Below are 14,525 nucleotides of genomic sequence, written 5' to 3' on the forward strand. Positions count from 1 at the left end.
CAGGTAGTCCAACCCTGCCCCCACCACTGATTGGTAGCTTTCTGCCATACACACAGTGTACACAGAAAGCAGCCAATCAGGGGTGTAGGTAGGGCTATACAGAGCTCAGCATTCAGGAACTGGTAGATCTGCAGCAGAGAAAACAGAGATGTTATCAAAAGTGCAGCAAGCAGCCCAGTAAGTGATACATCACTGGAATCAGGGTCTCTGTCTCTATATCATACTGCTCTCAGATCTGGAGACAGATTCCCTTAAATGATGGGATAGTGCCAGACCTCTTAGCTAGGTCTTCTTTCCCATTTAACATCTGAATTTTGCTCCTCAGTACAAACTGTGTATCTGTCACTTTAAGAAACTAGAATAAAAAAAGTTTTGTTTTATCCAAGTTTAGTTCTGAGAGCAATGCAAATTACCTATACCGGGAAGACATGACAGTCTTTATCTGATATTAGTGAATTTCTTCTAATTTATTCCTTATCTCATCTGCAGCTCAACCCGAACTTGTCTCCGATTAACCCAGAGGCTTTTTCGGTTGGCAAACACATTACCTTGTGATTTTGTCTTTGAACAGAAAGGATTTGAATGACATGTAAAATGATAAAATAATAGTGGATTACTCTTCATTCTGGAGTCTGTCATTCTGACAATGCCAGTGATTGTAAAATGCAAAGCCAAGGGTGGCATTAATTAAGGCATCTCATTACAGCATTCTTACCAGCTTTATAGAAGCTTTAATGAGGTAAGATGCCAGGGAGTCCTAGCAGCTGCCTTCCATCCATAGCCCCTATTTGTAGAAGATTAATTCTAGGCAGAGCCGAGATAACTCAATCAACATACACCATGGATCCTGAAGTCCTCCTTAGCAGAGTGGTTAATTGGGGGGGTTACTTGACTGGTTGCATTTATTTTTTTACTCATTTTGGCCTTTTTATATATTTTCTGCGACAGTGGACTATCTGAAGACCTATTGGGCAACCATCCAATTAAATAAGTGCTTATGATTAGTCTTAAAGGGGGCCTTACACTGGATTTTTAAAATTTAAACCAAGTACCTCATGCAAATAGTGTTTCTCCACTGATTCTGGAACAGATTTTCTTTTACTTCTGTGCCCCTCCGTTCCAAAGTTATGCCCCTTAATAAAAATGTGCGAGTTTTCCCTTCAACAAACTGGGCATATACCACAGGTGTTTGTGTTTTCTCCTCTGATGCTGGCCAATCAAAACATGGCCACACCCCCAGAGAGTTCTATGCTATACGCCCAGTTTCTTGAAGGGAAAATTTGCATCTTTATTTCCATGGGGAATAACTTTGGGACAGAGGGGCATAAAAAAAAAAGAATAACTGTTCCAGAATCAGTGGAGCAGCATGAATTGTAGGGGGTAGTTAACCCACTGGTCATATACCATAGGTATTTGTGTTTTCTCCTCTGATACTGGCCAATCAAAACCTGGCCATACCATCAGAGAAGTTCTGTGCTATACACCTAGTTTGTTGAAGGTAAAATTTGCATCTTTATTTCTAGGGGAAATAACTTGGGAACAGAGGGGCATAAAAGAAAAAAGAAAACTGTTCCAGGATTAATAAAGCAGCAGGAATTGTAGAGGTTACTTAGTTTAAATAAAAAAATCAGGGAAAAGTCTTCTTTTAAAGGGGGATTCTCATCTAGGATAGAATATATTATAAATGTCTAACTATTTGGACCCACATCGACAATATCTGTAGAATGGGACCTTTGTACTCTTGTTCAGCAATTTTCAGAGTTCCTATAGAAATTAAAATAGCAAGTAGCAAATGTATGGTCACCTCTACATTCCAGGGAGAGCATGTAGGGGCCCGGTTTTCTAGATATATGTGTTATGCATGTGGTTGTAGAACCACTGTGCCGCGGTCTGTAGAGAGCCTGGAGGGACGTAACTAAGCAAACACCTGAACCTACACTAGAGCCTTTGATGGTGAGGTAAGGCTTGGCCCAGATGGATGCCAGGTGCTATTCCAGGACGGACTCCGGAGCTACGGAAGCTGACCCCCAAATGGGTAAGGAAGCAGGACCGGCCAGGAACTGGTTAGCAGGAGGATCACGGCTGATAGACAGATGTGGAAGAAGGAACATGGGATGGCCACAGGTTTGGGATCACAGGTGCGGGTACTGGCAGATCAGGACTAGGCACGGGTAGGATGGATATGGGTATGCACCTAGCAGGACGGGCTGGACAGGTACAGACAGGCAAAGAGGACACAGAGCACAGGTATGGGGACCTTACAACTAACTAGCAGGAAATACTCTGATTAACTAAAGTTGCTAAGGCACCTCCCAATAGGGGAGGGTGCCTTATATACAAGACGTCTCCCAGCTATTGGCTTGGGACGTTCTAGCAGCATGCGTTGGCCCTTTAAGTGTCAGGGAGTGTGCGCGTGCATGCCCTAAGCACACTCCTAGGAGACCTGCATGCCACACGCAGGTCCTGGGAGCAGACAAACTAGGAGGGAGTGGGGACCGGTAAGTACATACACCGGCATCCCTGCAGAGGTGACAGAGAAGACACGTGCAGGGGTGCCAACGGTGTCCTACTAATATGCAGGTGCCACATTTATGTGACATTTATCAGTATGTCCTAAAATTTCCAGATGGGATAACATCTTTAAAGGACGTAGAAAACAGGTCTCTTTTCTTTCCGAAACAGCTCTAATCTTGTCCATGGCCAACGGCTGGTATTGCAACTTAGCCCTGTTTATTCATACAACCCGTTTCCCGGTACACATCCTAAACCTAGATTACATCTTAAGGTGAACTGACCACAAATCTGTCAAGACAGCAGTCCTAGGTGGCTCAACTCCCATCGTAGCTGACATACCTATCAATGTAGCGATAGCATGCTGGAGAATAGCACTGTGTGACATCACTATAGAAACAAGAAGTTCCATTGTGTGACACCTTTTGGAAGTGCATTGAGGTGAAGGGTGCATTGCTGGAAAAGGGAAAAAAAAAAAAAATAAAAAAAATCTTTAAATCTCTTAGTTTGCGAGTGTGAACGAGCTGCGTGTGTCCGGAGTGTAAGTGCGAACGAAAGTAAGTGTGTGACTTGTTTTTCAGTGACTTTGTATTCAGGGAGTTTGGAAGGGAGGACTTTGGACTGAATTGCTGACTGTATTTCATTAATTTCTTTACTTTACTTTTTACTTAACATTCTGTATATTGCAATCCCCATTAGGAAATGAGCTCCATTATTGACAATGCTATCCAGTGTACATCTTGCCACATGTATGTATTCCTTGAACAGCCGGTTGGGGTTGCTTACTGCTGCGCGAGATGTTTGCACGTTGTGCGTTTGTAAGCCCAGATACTGGATCTAAATGAGCAGCTGGCAACACTGAGATCCATTGACAACATGGAAAGGAGTCTGCTGCTCACTGAGCAGCAGCTCACTGGGGTAGATGTGGGGGAGGGTGGTAGTCGGGAGCTGCAGGACAGTGAGGTCGCTAGTTGGGTGACAGTTAGAAGGGGTGGTAAAGGGAAGAGTGCCAGGGAGGCGAGTCCTGATCTGGCACACCCCAATAAGTTTGCAAAGTTGGCAGATGAGGGGAGTGATGGTACAGGGGTAGCACTACTGCAGCAAGGCATGTCCCCTGAAAGCCGGAGGAGTGTCAGCTCCAGTAAAGAGGGAAATAGGAGAGTTGGGCAGGCCAGGCAGGTGCTGGTAGTCGGGGACTCAATTATTAGAGGAACAGATAGGGCAATCTGTCACAAAGACAGGGATCGTCGAACAGTGTGCTGCCTACCTGGCGCTCGAGTCCGGCACATCGCTGATCGGGTTGACAGATTACTGGGGGGGGCTGGTGAGGACCCAGCTGTCATGGTGCACATTGGCACAAATGACAAAGTTAGAGGTAGGTGGAAGGTCCTTACAGATGATTTCAGGGAATTAGGCTGCAAGTTGAAAGCAAGGACCTCCAAGGTGGTATTCTCTGAAATACTACCGGTACCACGTGCCACGCCAGAGAGGCAATGGGAGATTAGGGAGATAAATAAGTGGCTCAAGAACTGGTGTAGGAAGGAGGGATTTGGGTTCCTGAAGAACTGGGCCGACTTCTCAGTTGGCTACAGACTCTATGCTAGGGACCGGCTGCACCTTAATGGGGAGGGTGCAGCTGTGCTGGGGGAGAAAATGGCTAGAAGGTTGGAGGAATGTTTAAACTAGGGATTGGGGGGGAGGGTATTCATTTTATAGGTGGGGAAGATAGTGCAGATATTGACCTGGGCACAAATAAAGAAATTGGGGGTGGGGTTAGAGCAGTCAATAAAGTAAGAAGGAATAGAGGTACAGAGAGATACATAAAATGCATGTACACTAATGCCAGAAGCCTCACCAACAAAATGGAGGAATTAGAATTAATTTTGTTGGAAAATAATTATGACATGGTAGGGATATCTGAGACGTGGCTGGGCGAGAGCCATGACTGGGCAGTTAATTTACAGGGCTATAGTCTGTTCAGAAATGACCGTACAAACAAGCAAGGGGGGGGTGTGTGTTTATATGTAAAATCATCCTTAAAACCTGTCTTGTGGGAGGATATATGTGAATCTAATGAAAATGTAGAGTCCCTGTGGGTGGAGATAAGGGGAAGGGGAAAAATAATAAATTACTGATAGGAGTTTGTTATAAGTCTCCAAAAATAATGGAAGTAGCGGAGAATATCCTCATAAAGCAAATAGATGAAGCAGCGACTCAAGGAGAAGTCATTATTATGGGAGACTTCAACTACCCTGAAATACATTGGGGGACAGAAACATGTAATTCAAGCAAAGGAAATAGGTTTTTGACTACTATGAGAGACAATTACCTTTCACAACTGGTTCAGGACCCAACAAGAAGGGGGGCACTGCTAGACCTAATATTAACCAATAGGCCAGACCGCATATCAAATATACGAGTTGGGGGTCACTTGGGTAATAGTGATCACAAAATAATACGTTTTCATGTAACCTTTAATAAGATGTGTAGTAGAGGGGTTACAAGGACACTAAACTTCAGGAAGGCAAATTTCCAACGGTTAAGAGATGATCTTAGTGCAATAAACTGGGACGATATCCTGAGACATAAAACTACACAAAGCAAATGGGAGACATTTATTAACATCCTGAATAGGACCTGTGTACAATATATACCCTATGGGAATAAACATGCTAGAAATAGGAGGAAACCACTATGGCTAAATAGAGCTGTAAGGGGCGCAATAAGTGACAAAAAGAAAGCATTTAGAGAACTAAAGCAAGTAGGTAGTGATGAGGCATTAAATAAATATAGAAAATTAAATAAATTATGTAAAAACCAAATCAAGGCAGCAAAGATTGAGGCAGAGAGAATCATTGCCAGAGAAAGTAAAAATAACCCTAAAATATTCTTTAACTGCATAAATAGTAAAAAACTAAAAAATGATAGTGTTGGCCCCCTTAAAAATAGTCTGGGTGAAATGGTGGATGAGGATGAGGAAAAAGCCAATATGCTAAATGATTTTTTTTCAACCGTATTTACACAAGAAAATCGCATGACAGAAAACATGATTAGTGATAACAAAAATTCTCCAGTAAATGTCACTTGCTTAACCCAGCAGGAAGTACGGCGGCGTCTAAAAATCACTAAAGTTGACAAATCCCCGGGCCCGGATGGGATACACCCGCGAGTACTGCAGGAATTAAGTAACGTCATAGATAGACCATTATTTTTAATCTTTAAAGATTCCATAATAACAGGGTCTGTACCACAGGACTGGCGTATAGCAAATGTGGTGCCAATATTCAAAAAGGGGACAAAAACTGAACTTGGAAATTATAGGCCGGTAAGCTTAACCTCTACTGTGGGTAAAATCCTGGAGGGTTTCCTAAGAGATGCTATACTAGAGTATCTGAAGAAGAATAACCTCATGACCCAATATCAACATGGGTTTACGAGGGACCGTTCCTGTCAAACTAATCTGATCAGTTTTTATGAGGAGGCAAGTTCTGGACTGGACCAAGGAAATGTAGTGGATGTTGTGTATATGGACTTTTCAAAAGCTTTTGATACGGTTCCACACAAAGGTTGATACATAAAATGAGAACAATGGGGATAGGGGAAAATATATGTATGTGGGTTAAGAATTGGCTCAGTGATAGGAAACAAAGGGTGGTTATTAATGGAAAACACTCAGACTGGGTCTCAGTTAACAGTGGGGTACCACAGGGGTCAGTATTGGGCCAGCTTCTATTTAACATATTTATTAATGACCTTGTAGGGGGCATACAGAGTAGTATTTCAATATTTGCAGATGACACTAAACTCTGCAGGGTAATCAATACAGAGGAGGACAATTTTATATTACAGGAGGATCTATGTAAACTAGAAGCTTGGGCTGATAAATGGCAAATGAGCTTTAATGGGGATAAATGTAAGGTAATGCACTTGGGCAGAGGAAATAAAATGTATAATTATATGCTTAATTGTAAAACACTGGGCAAAACTGTCACTGAAAAAGACCTGGGTGTATTGGTGGACGACAACCTCACGTTTAGTGGCCAGTGTCAGGCTGCTGCTGCAAAGGCAAATAAAATAATGGGATGCATTAAAAGAGGCATAGATGCTCATGAGGAGAACATAATTTTACCTCTATACAAGTCATTAGTGCGACCACACTTAGAATACTGTGTACAGTTCTGGTCTCCGGTGTATAAGAAAGACATAGCTGAACTAGAGCGGGTGCAGAGAAGAGCGACCAAGGTTATTAGAGGACTGGGGGGTTTGCAATACCAAGACAGGTTATTACACTTGGGGTTATTTACTGTGGAAAAAAGAAGGCTTAGGGGTGATCTTATTACTATGTACAAGTATATGAGGGGACAGTACAAAGACCTGTCTACTGATCTGTTTACTCTGAGTCCTGAGATGGGGACAAGGGGGCATCTTCTACGTCTGGAGGAAAGAAGGTTTAATCATAATCACAGATGGGGATTCTTTACTGTAAGAGCAGTGAGACTATGGAACTCTCTGCCGCATGATGTTGTAATGAGTGATTCACTACTAACATTTAAGAAGGGCATGGATGCCTTTCTTGAAAAGTATAATATTACAGGTTATAAATACTAGATTCCTTGATAGGGCGTTGATCCAGGAAACTAGTCTGATTGTCGTATGGAGTCAGGAAGGAATTTTTTTCCCCAATGTGGAGCTTAGTGTTTGCCACATGGTTTTTTTTTGCCTTCCTCTGGATCAACAAGTTAGGCTATGGGTTGAACTAGATGGACTTAGTCTTCCTTCAACCTTAAAAACTATGTTACTATGTTACCATCATCATTCAGCAATAACATTAATGTCATCTTGCAGTCTTTTGGCTAAATTTATAAAATCAGTCCTCCGCTACAGTAGGCGAAAGATACAGAAATCTTTGAGTTACACTCTATGGACAATTTATTTTAGTGATTCTTGGACGTCTCATATTATAGACTCTCTAATACCATGATTTTCAAAAAAAGGTTTCAATGACAAGGTAAAATTCTCATAAATGTTGGTCAAAAAGGAGTTTTAATCATTATGCTATTGTAGCTCATTAGATCAAGGAGGAGCTGCAATAACAGACTACCCATGAACATGGACTATGCTGTTTTTAGAAGACTAGTCATACCTTTTTTTCCAATCTCATATAACACCTTTAAGCCATGGAAGAGGAAATCCAACGCAATGGAGATTCCCATAAAATGCAGCAATTATTAATCTTTTCTCAAGAAATTGGGCAAAATGATAGCACAAATCTAAGACCGCTCATCATAAAGATATGAAAAATTCATTACTTGCTTGCTTATTTTTCTCCAACCCCAAACAGTTGAAGACTTCCGCATGAAATACTAGTTAAAGGGGTATTCTGTCCTAAGCAAATTATCATCTGTCCACTGAGCAGATGATGTCTGTTAAATCTATGTGGGTCTGCTGGGATCTCTACTGATGGCCGGAATTGGAAACGTTTGTCCTCTGTTCTCTGCTTGTTCTCCACTGGCTCCAAAACTGTGGCCAAGAAGATTTAAATGGACAGCAGAGGACATTCTAAGTCTACAGGCTCAGCTATCTTTATCAATACTAAAGACTTGAATGGAGTGCCAAGGTGTATGTCCTCCTTTCAGGTAATTGGTGGGGGTCATAGCGGTGGGACCCACACCAATCTTCCATAGTTATCACCAGAAGCTTAGATAGGGGTTCAGCACAGGTGGGAGAAGGACCTTGGGAGACAGATGTCTACAACTGCAGAGGTGCATCCTAATTATAATGGTTTATTCTGTGGTCAGGATGATTATGGCCCTGCCCAAATTATACAGTTTTTTTACGTTTTACTAATTTAAAAAATAAATGAATAAAAAGACCTCCATCTGATAAAAAGCCCAAGAATTCAGATTCAGGTTAGGGCTACACAATTGATAAATGGCTATGACTATGATAGAAGATCGCAGAATGGCAATGCTATGTCACATTATAAAGAGGTATGTTGCAACTCACAAATTGGCATGACAGTGGCACTTAAATTGCAAGTCAACCCATTTTTCTTGCCACTTTTGTATCACGGTCTTAGCAGCATGAGAGTCGCAACGTGACCACCTTTACTTTTGTAATGTCATGGTGTAGCTTTTCCATACTGAGATCCTGGACCAGGCAATAATGGTAGGTTGTAGTGATGAGCGAGCATGGTCGTGTAACCCTTTCGCCGAGCACTCTTGGGTGCTTTCCGAGTATCTTCGGCATGCTCGTATATTAAGTTCAAGTCCCTGCGTCTGCATGATTTATGGCTGTTAGTCATCCTCAACACATGCAGAGAATGCCTGTTTGTTAGCCAATCCCCACATGTGTTGAGGCTGACTAACAGTCATAAATCATGCAGAAGCAGGGACTCGAACTTAATGTACAAGCTCGCCGAAGATACTCAGAAAGCACCCGAACGTACTTGGCGAAAGGGTTAAAGGAGCACACTCGCTCATCATGTGTCAACCTGGCCTGGATGCCACAAAATGTAATAAAGCTGTGTCTGAGAGCAAGGGGGGGGTTCTCTAGTCAGGGGAACATTAGCATGCAGTACCTCCTGTCTCAGGCCAGTAGGGGGAGCAGGCTGCCCCTATAAAAGCTGGTGCTGGGGGCAGGGTTAGAGAGAACTTGAAGGCCTGTCTCAGTACTGAGACTTGTCCCAGAGCAGAGCAGGGACAGACAGTTTTGTATTGCACCTAAGAGGAAGTGTGGCAGGAGGAGAGCCACAAGCCAGAGACAAGAGGCGAAGAGAGCCTGTCTTGGCAGATAAAAGACTTACTTTACCAGACTTTGGTGTCTGAGGCTGGGAGGATTCCACATCCTCCAGCAGATAACCAGTCCGCAAGGGACTGTATATTCCTTGGCCTAAGAAGCCTGGAGGCCCTGCCACAACAGAAGGGACCAGTAAAGCCGTACAAGGCTGGGAGCAGAAAGGAACCCACGTCGCAGGTCATACAGGCGAGAATACACGGAAAGCTCGGAAACGTGGGCTGTTACCCTATAACGAGGAGATAGCCAGAAGGAACACAGAAAGCACAGTAGGCCTACACCCTCACCCTGACCAGGGCCAATTTCCCCGTTGCTCTCAGACATTCAGGTCCCCTCCTAGCCGGGACTGTTTGTGGGTCAATTTACCTGTTCTAGTAAAGACCCTGGACTGCAACCTGTTGTCTGTGTGCTCCTTGCTCCTCCAGCACTATCAGCACTGGGACTCTCACTACCATCACTCCCAACATCCACTACACTGCCCTGGGGCCGCACTCTTCCCGTGGGGAGTCACACCATCCGAGCTGCACACATCATCAGCCCCAGCGGTCTGCCTTGCAGCGGCGGTACCTAATGACCGCAAATCCACGGGTGGCGTAGTCGGACATTATCAGCAGAACGTAGCAGAATACCATTGGCCTGACCACCCTAAGCCGCGGAACCGGGTCGCCACTACTACCCCCATCGTCTCCCTATTGCCCGGATCAGAGTGCCCCACGGCCCAAGGGGGCGAGTCAGCTTTGGCGTAGTCGGCAGGATTGCAACCAACCCGCCACAAACGGGTATTGCGTGCCTAGAAAAGACTTTGCACTTACCTGAAAAGAGGTTTCCTGCCATCCGGAGCCGTTTCCCGCCATCTTCAGTCGGTTCCCGCCATCTTCAGCTGTTTTCCCGCCATCCGAAGTCGTTTTCCCGCCGTCGGACGCCATCTTCAGGACGCCGCGCGGGAAGAAGAGGGGCGTGAACGTCCAAACCGCGTGAGATCCGAAGCTCCGCCCCACGCGCCGACGTGGCGCAAGGTCCTGGAAGAGAGATAGAGCGACGCTGTCGTCATCAGGACGCGACGCAAGGTCCTCGTCCAGAGCAGCAGCAGCGGAGCCGCGGCCTACAGAAGAGGATCGTCGGAAGGTAGGCCACGCTTAACTAGGGGGGAGGAAGATGTCGGACACAGAGGCGCCCACTACCACCAACGCAGCTGCAGCAGCGGTGATGCCCTTTTCCCTGCCCTACATCCCTGGAGCGGCTTGGCTGCCCAAATACTCAGGGGAGCCCCATGCCCTAACTGACTTTAAAGAAAGGCTGTACAGTTTGTTCCCGGTTTACCCCCTGACAGAGGAGCAGAAGGTCAGCATATTGACAGGGCAGTTAACTGGCGCAGCCCAAAGGGAGGTAAAATCATGGCCCACTGAGGAGAAAAGGACTGTGAAGGGTATTCTGGCCTGGCTGCGGGGTACTTTTGATACCCGTACCTCCGCTGAGATTAAAATGAGGTTCTATGGATGTAAGCAGCGGGCACAGGACAGCATCAGAGACTATGCCCTAAATCTGCAGGAAGCCTTGAGGGCTATTCAACAAACTGACCCTGGCAGTGTGCAGGAAACGGATAAGCTGCTAACAGAACAATTCATAGAAGGTCTGCTGTCTAGCGCCCACAGGGCCCAACTGCGCCTCATGTTCTTTCAGAACCCTGACCTGACCTTTGCCCAATTTAAGGACAGGGCCATAAGGGTGCTCCGTGAATCTGCAACCAGTGGCGCTATAAACCCCCGGCGCCCTGCTCTCACCTACCACCAGGAGGCGGCGCCCTCCTATATGGACCCCGTGGGGGCTGATGCACAGGCCCTGAACCAAGCCCCGTCGAAAGACCTGCACCACCAAGTCCAGGAGCTGACCAGGAGCATCGCGGCGTTGACCAGGACCGTCCAGGCGTTGCAAGTGGACCCGTCAAGACCCATCGAGTTGGCTTCAAGTCCGGAGGATGTCCCGTGGCGTCGACAGAGGAGGATCCCGTCGTTCCGAGGGAGGCCCACAGACCGCTACGCAGAGGATGGACAGTCCATTTGCCGTCGATGCAACCAGCCCGGACACATTTCCAGGTACTGTAATTTAAACGGGTCCAACCTGGAGCAGAGGGCCAACCCCCAGGCATAAGATCACCAGGCCCTTATAACTGGCGTGATAAGTACGTTGGGGGGCGCCCGGTTTTACCCGTGGTGCTGGACGGAATCCCCATGAGCGCCTTGCTGGATACTGGGTCACATGTAACCACTATCCCTTATGTACTTTTTAAGCAGTATTGGACTGATGCTGATATCACACGGTATCCAGACAGTAACTTGAGCATCATCGCCAGTAATGGCTTACCCGTGCCGCAGATGGGGTTCAAGGAGATGACCATTAAAATTGGTAAAGTTGAACTACCGGCACAGGAAGTGATTATTGTGGACATTGACCGACGTGAAAGTCACCCTAAAATAACTGTGGGTACTAACGTAATTGAAAATTGTCTTTCAGAGGTATTTGTAATTCTACAACAGGTGGCGGTGAATGCTAGTTCCAGCCAACAGAGAGTCCTCAACAAGGAGATAAAAGCCCTGATGAGACGGCAGCAGGTAGAACTGTCTGGTGGTGAGATCGGTAGCGTAAGTCTGGGTGACCCATTCCCCATTTCCATGCCTCCCAAAAGTGAAATGATGATCTGGTGTCGGACTGCAATCGGGTTGAGAGGTAGAGACTACCAAGCCATGGTAGAACCCGTGTACTCAGACAGCAGGCCCACCATTTTGACAGCCCGGGGGGTGGTTGATGTCCGTCATGGGAGGGTGCCCGTCCGCATCCTCAACATTGGGGAGAGGGAGGTACACTTACCCAGGTACGCTACACTCGCCAAGCTGTTTGTGGTCGAACACAAAGCTATCAGGGCCGTGGAACCCTTGCCTCCATCTCCTCAGGCGGAGGGTAATGGCTCCCAGAAACAAAAGGAGGACTGGTGCCAGAAACTCCATGTGGGTGCTGACTCCACTCCCCTGCACCAAAAACAAGGAGTCTACCGGGTGGTACAGGAGTATGAGAGAGTCTTTAGTAAGCACCCGCTAGACTTCGGCAGAGTAAAAGGGATAGAACACCACATCCCCACAGGGAGCCACCCACCGATAAAAGAAAGACACCGACCTGTACCCCCTACACATTACCAGAATGCAAAGGGCATGCTAAGAGAAATTAAAGAGGCTGGGGTCATTAGAGACAGCTGTAGCCCCTGGGCAGCCCCCTTGGTTCTGGTGAAAAAGAAAGACGGCACCATGAGAATGTGCGTGGACAATAGACAAACAACCATATCACCCACAAAGACGCATATCCGCTGCCTAGAATAGAGGAGTCTTTAGCCGCACTAAAATCAGCTAACTTCTTTTCTACTTTGGACCTTACTAGCGGGTACTGGCAGGTTCCTGTGGCAGAGGCTGACAAGGAGAAGACCACCTTCACCACCCCGATGGGACTGAGTGAGTTCAACTGTATGCCTTTCGGGCTCTGCAACGCGCCAGGGACCTTCCAGCGGCTGATGGAATGCTGTCTAGGGCACCGAAACTTCGAGACTGTCCTCCTTTACCTGGACGACGTGATCGTCTATTCGAAGACCTACGAGGACCTTCTGAAGCACTTGGCTGAGGTGTTCGAAGCCCTGGCAGGCTATGGCCTGAAGGTGAAACCATCGAAGTGTCACCTGCTGAAACCAAAGGTCCAGTACCTAGGGCACGTGGTAAGCGCGGAAGGAGTGGCCCCCGACCCTGACAAGGTCATGGCAATCAAGAGCTGGCCAAGCCCCTCGAACATCAAAGAGGTGAGACAGTTTCTCGGGTTGGTAGGCTACTACCGAAGGTTCATCCCCGGGTTCACTAAGATGGCAGCTCCTATGCAGGACCTCCTGATCGGACAGTCTAAGTCCCAAAGTCAAAAGCCACCCTTCAAGTGGGATAAACCGGAAGAGGAGTCCTTCCGCCAGCTAAAGATGGCCTTCACGGGGGATGAGATCCTGGCCTACCCTGATTACGGCCAGCCTTTCATTCTCCACACAGACGCCAGTAATGTGGGACTGGGAGCCGTACTGTCCCAAAACCAACAGGGCAGAGAACAGGTGATCGCATACGCCAGTCGGAAGCTGAGGCCCACCGAGAGGAACCCGGAGAATTACAGCTCCTTCAAGCTAGAATTCTTGGCGGTGGTGTGGGCCGTGACGGAACGCTTCAAGCATTACCTGGCCTCCGCAAAGTTCACCGTGTACACGGAAAACAACCCGTTGACACACCTGGACAATGCAAGACTGGGTGCCCTGGAACAGCGGTGGATGGTCCGTCCCTCCAACTATGACTTCGTGATCAAGTACCGGGCAGGCAAAACCAATGCCAACGCGGACGCCCTATCAAGAATGCCTCACTTACCTGAGGGTGACGAAGACCCAGAAGAGCTGGAGGAGGTAGAACTCCCCGCGTTTCACCGGTATGGAGCCGCTCAACACTCTCACCGCGTGAAGGAGGAGGATCTAACAACTGTGATGATCAATCCCCTACCTCACGACAGCTGGGCCGAGACCCAAGATAGTGACCCTGCAGTCCGCCTGGTGAAAGATCTGCTGACCCGGGAAGACGCCTGCCTAGATCCAGATGCGCCAGAGGAAGCCAAGCAGCTATGGAAGGAGAAGAGCAAGCTGTTCCTCTACGAAGGCAAGTTGTGCAGAAGGATTGTTAACCACCGGACGCACGAGCTGACCTGGCAAGTCGTGGTCCCAAGGCGGGATGCAGCTATGGTCCTGGTGGCTTACCATGACAGAGCGGGACACTTCGGTTGGAAAAAACTGGAGTTCCTGCTAAGAGGAAGGTTCTTTTGGATCGGCATGAGAGGAGCTGTAGAAAAGTGGTGCAGAGACTGTGGCCCTTGTCACCTAAGGAGGAAGGACCTCACCAGCCAGAAGACAACCTTGAGGCCCATCGTCACCACGCAGCCTCTTGAGCTGGTAGCTCTAGACCACGTCAAGTTGGCTCCAAGCCGGTCAGGGTACATCTACGCCCTGACAATCGTAGACCACTCTTCCCGTTTTCTCGTGGTGGTCCTGGTAAAAGACTTGACAGCCCAAACAGTTGCCAGAGCCTTCCAGCAATACTTCTGTCATCCACACGGGTATCCGGAACAGGTCCTGACGGACCAGGGTCCAGCGTTCGAGGCTGAAA

This window comes from Phyllobates terribilis, unplaced genomic scaffold (genome assembly GCF_046119375.1).
Source record: "Phyllobates terribilis strain yellow unplaced genomic scaffold, ASM4611937v1 Scaffold_12__6_contigs__length_324123572, whole genome shotgun sequence".
In the NCBI taxonomy this organism is placed as follows: domain Eukaryota; kingdom Metazoa; phylum Chordata; class Amphibia; order Anura; family Dendrobatidae; genus Phyllobates; species Phyllobates terribilis.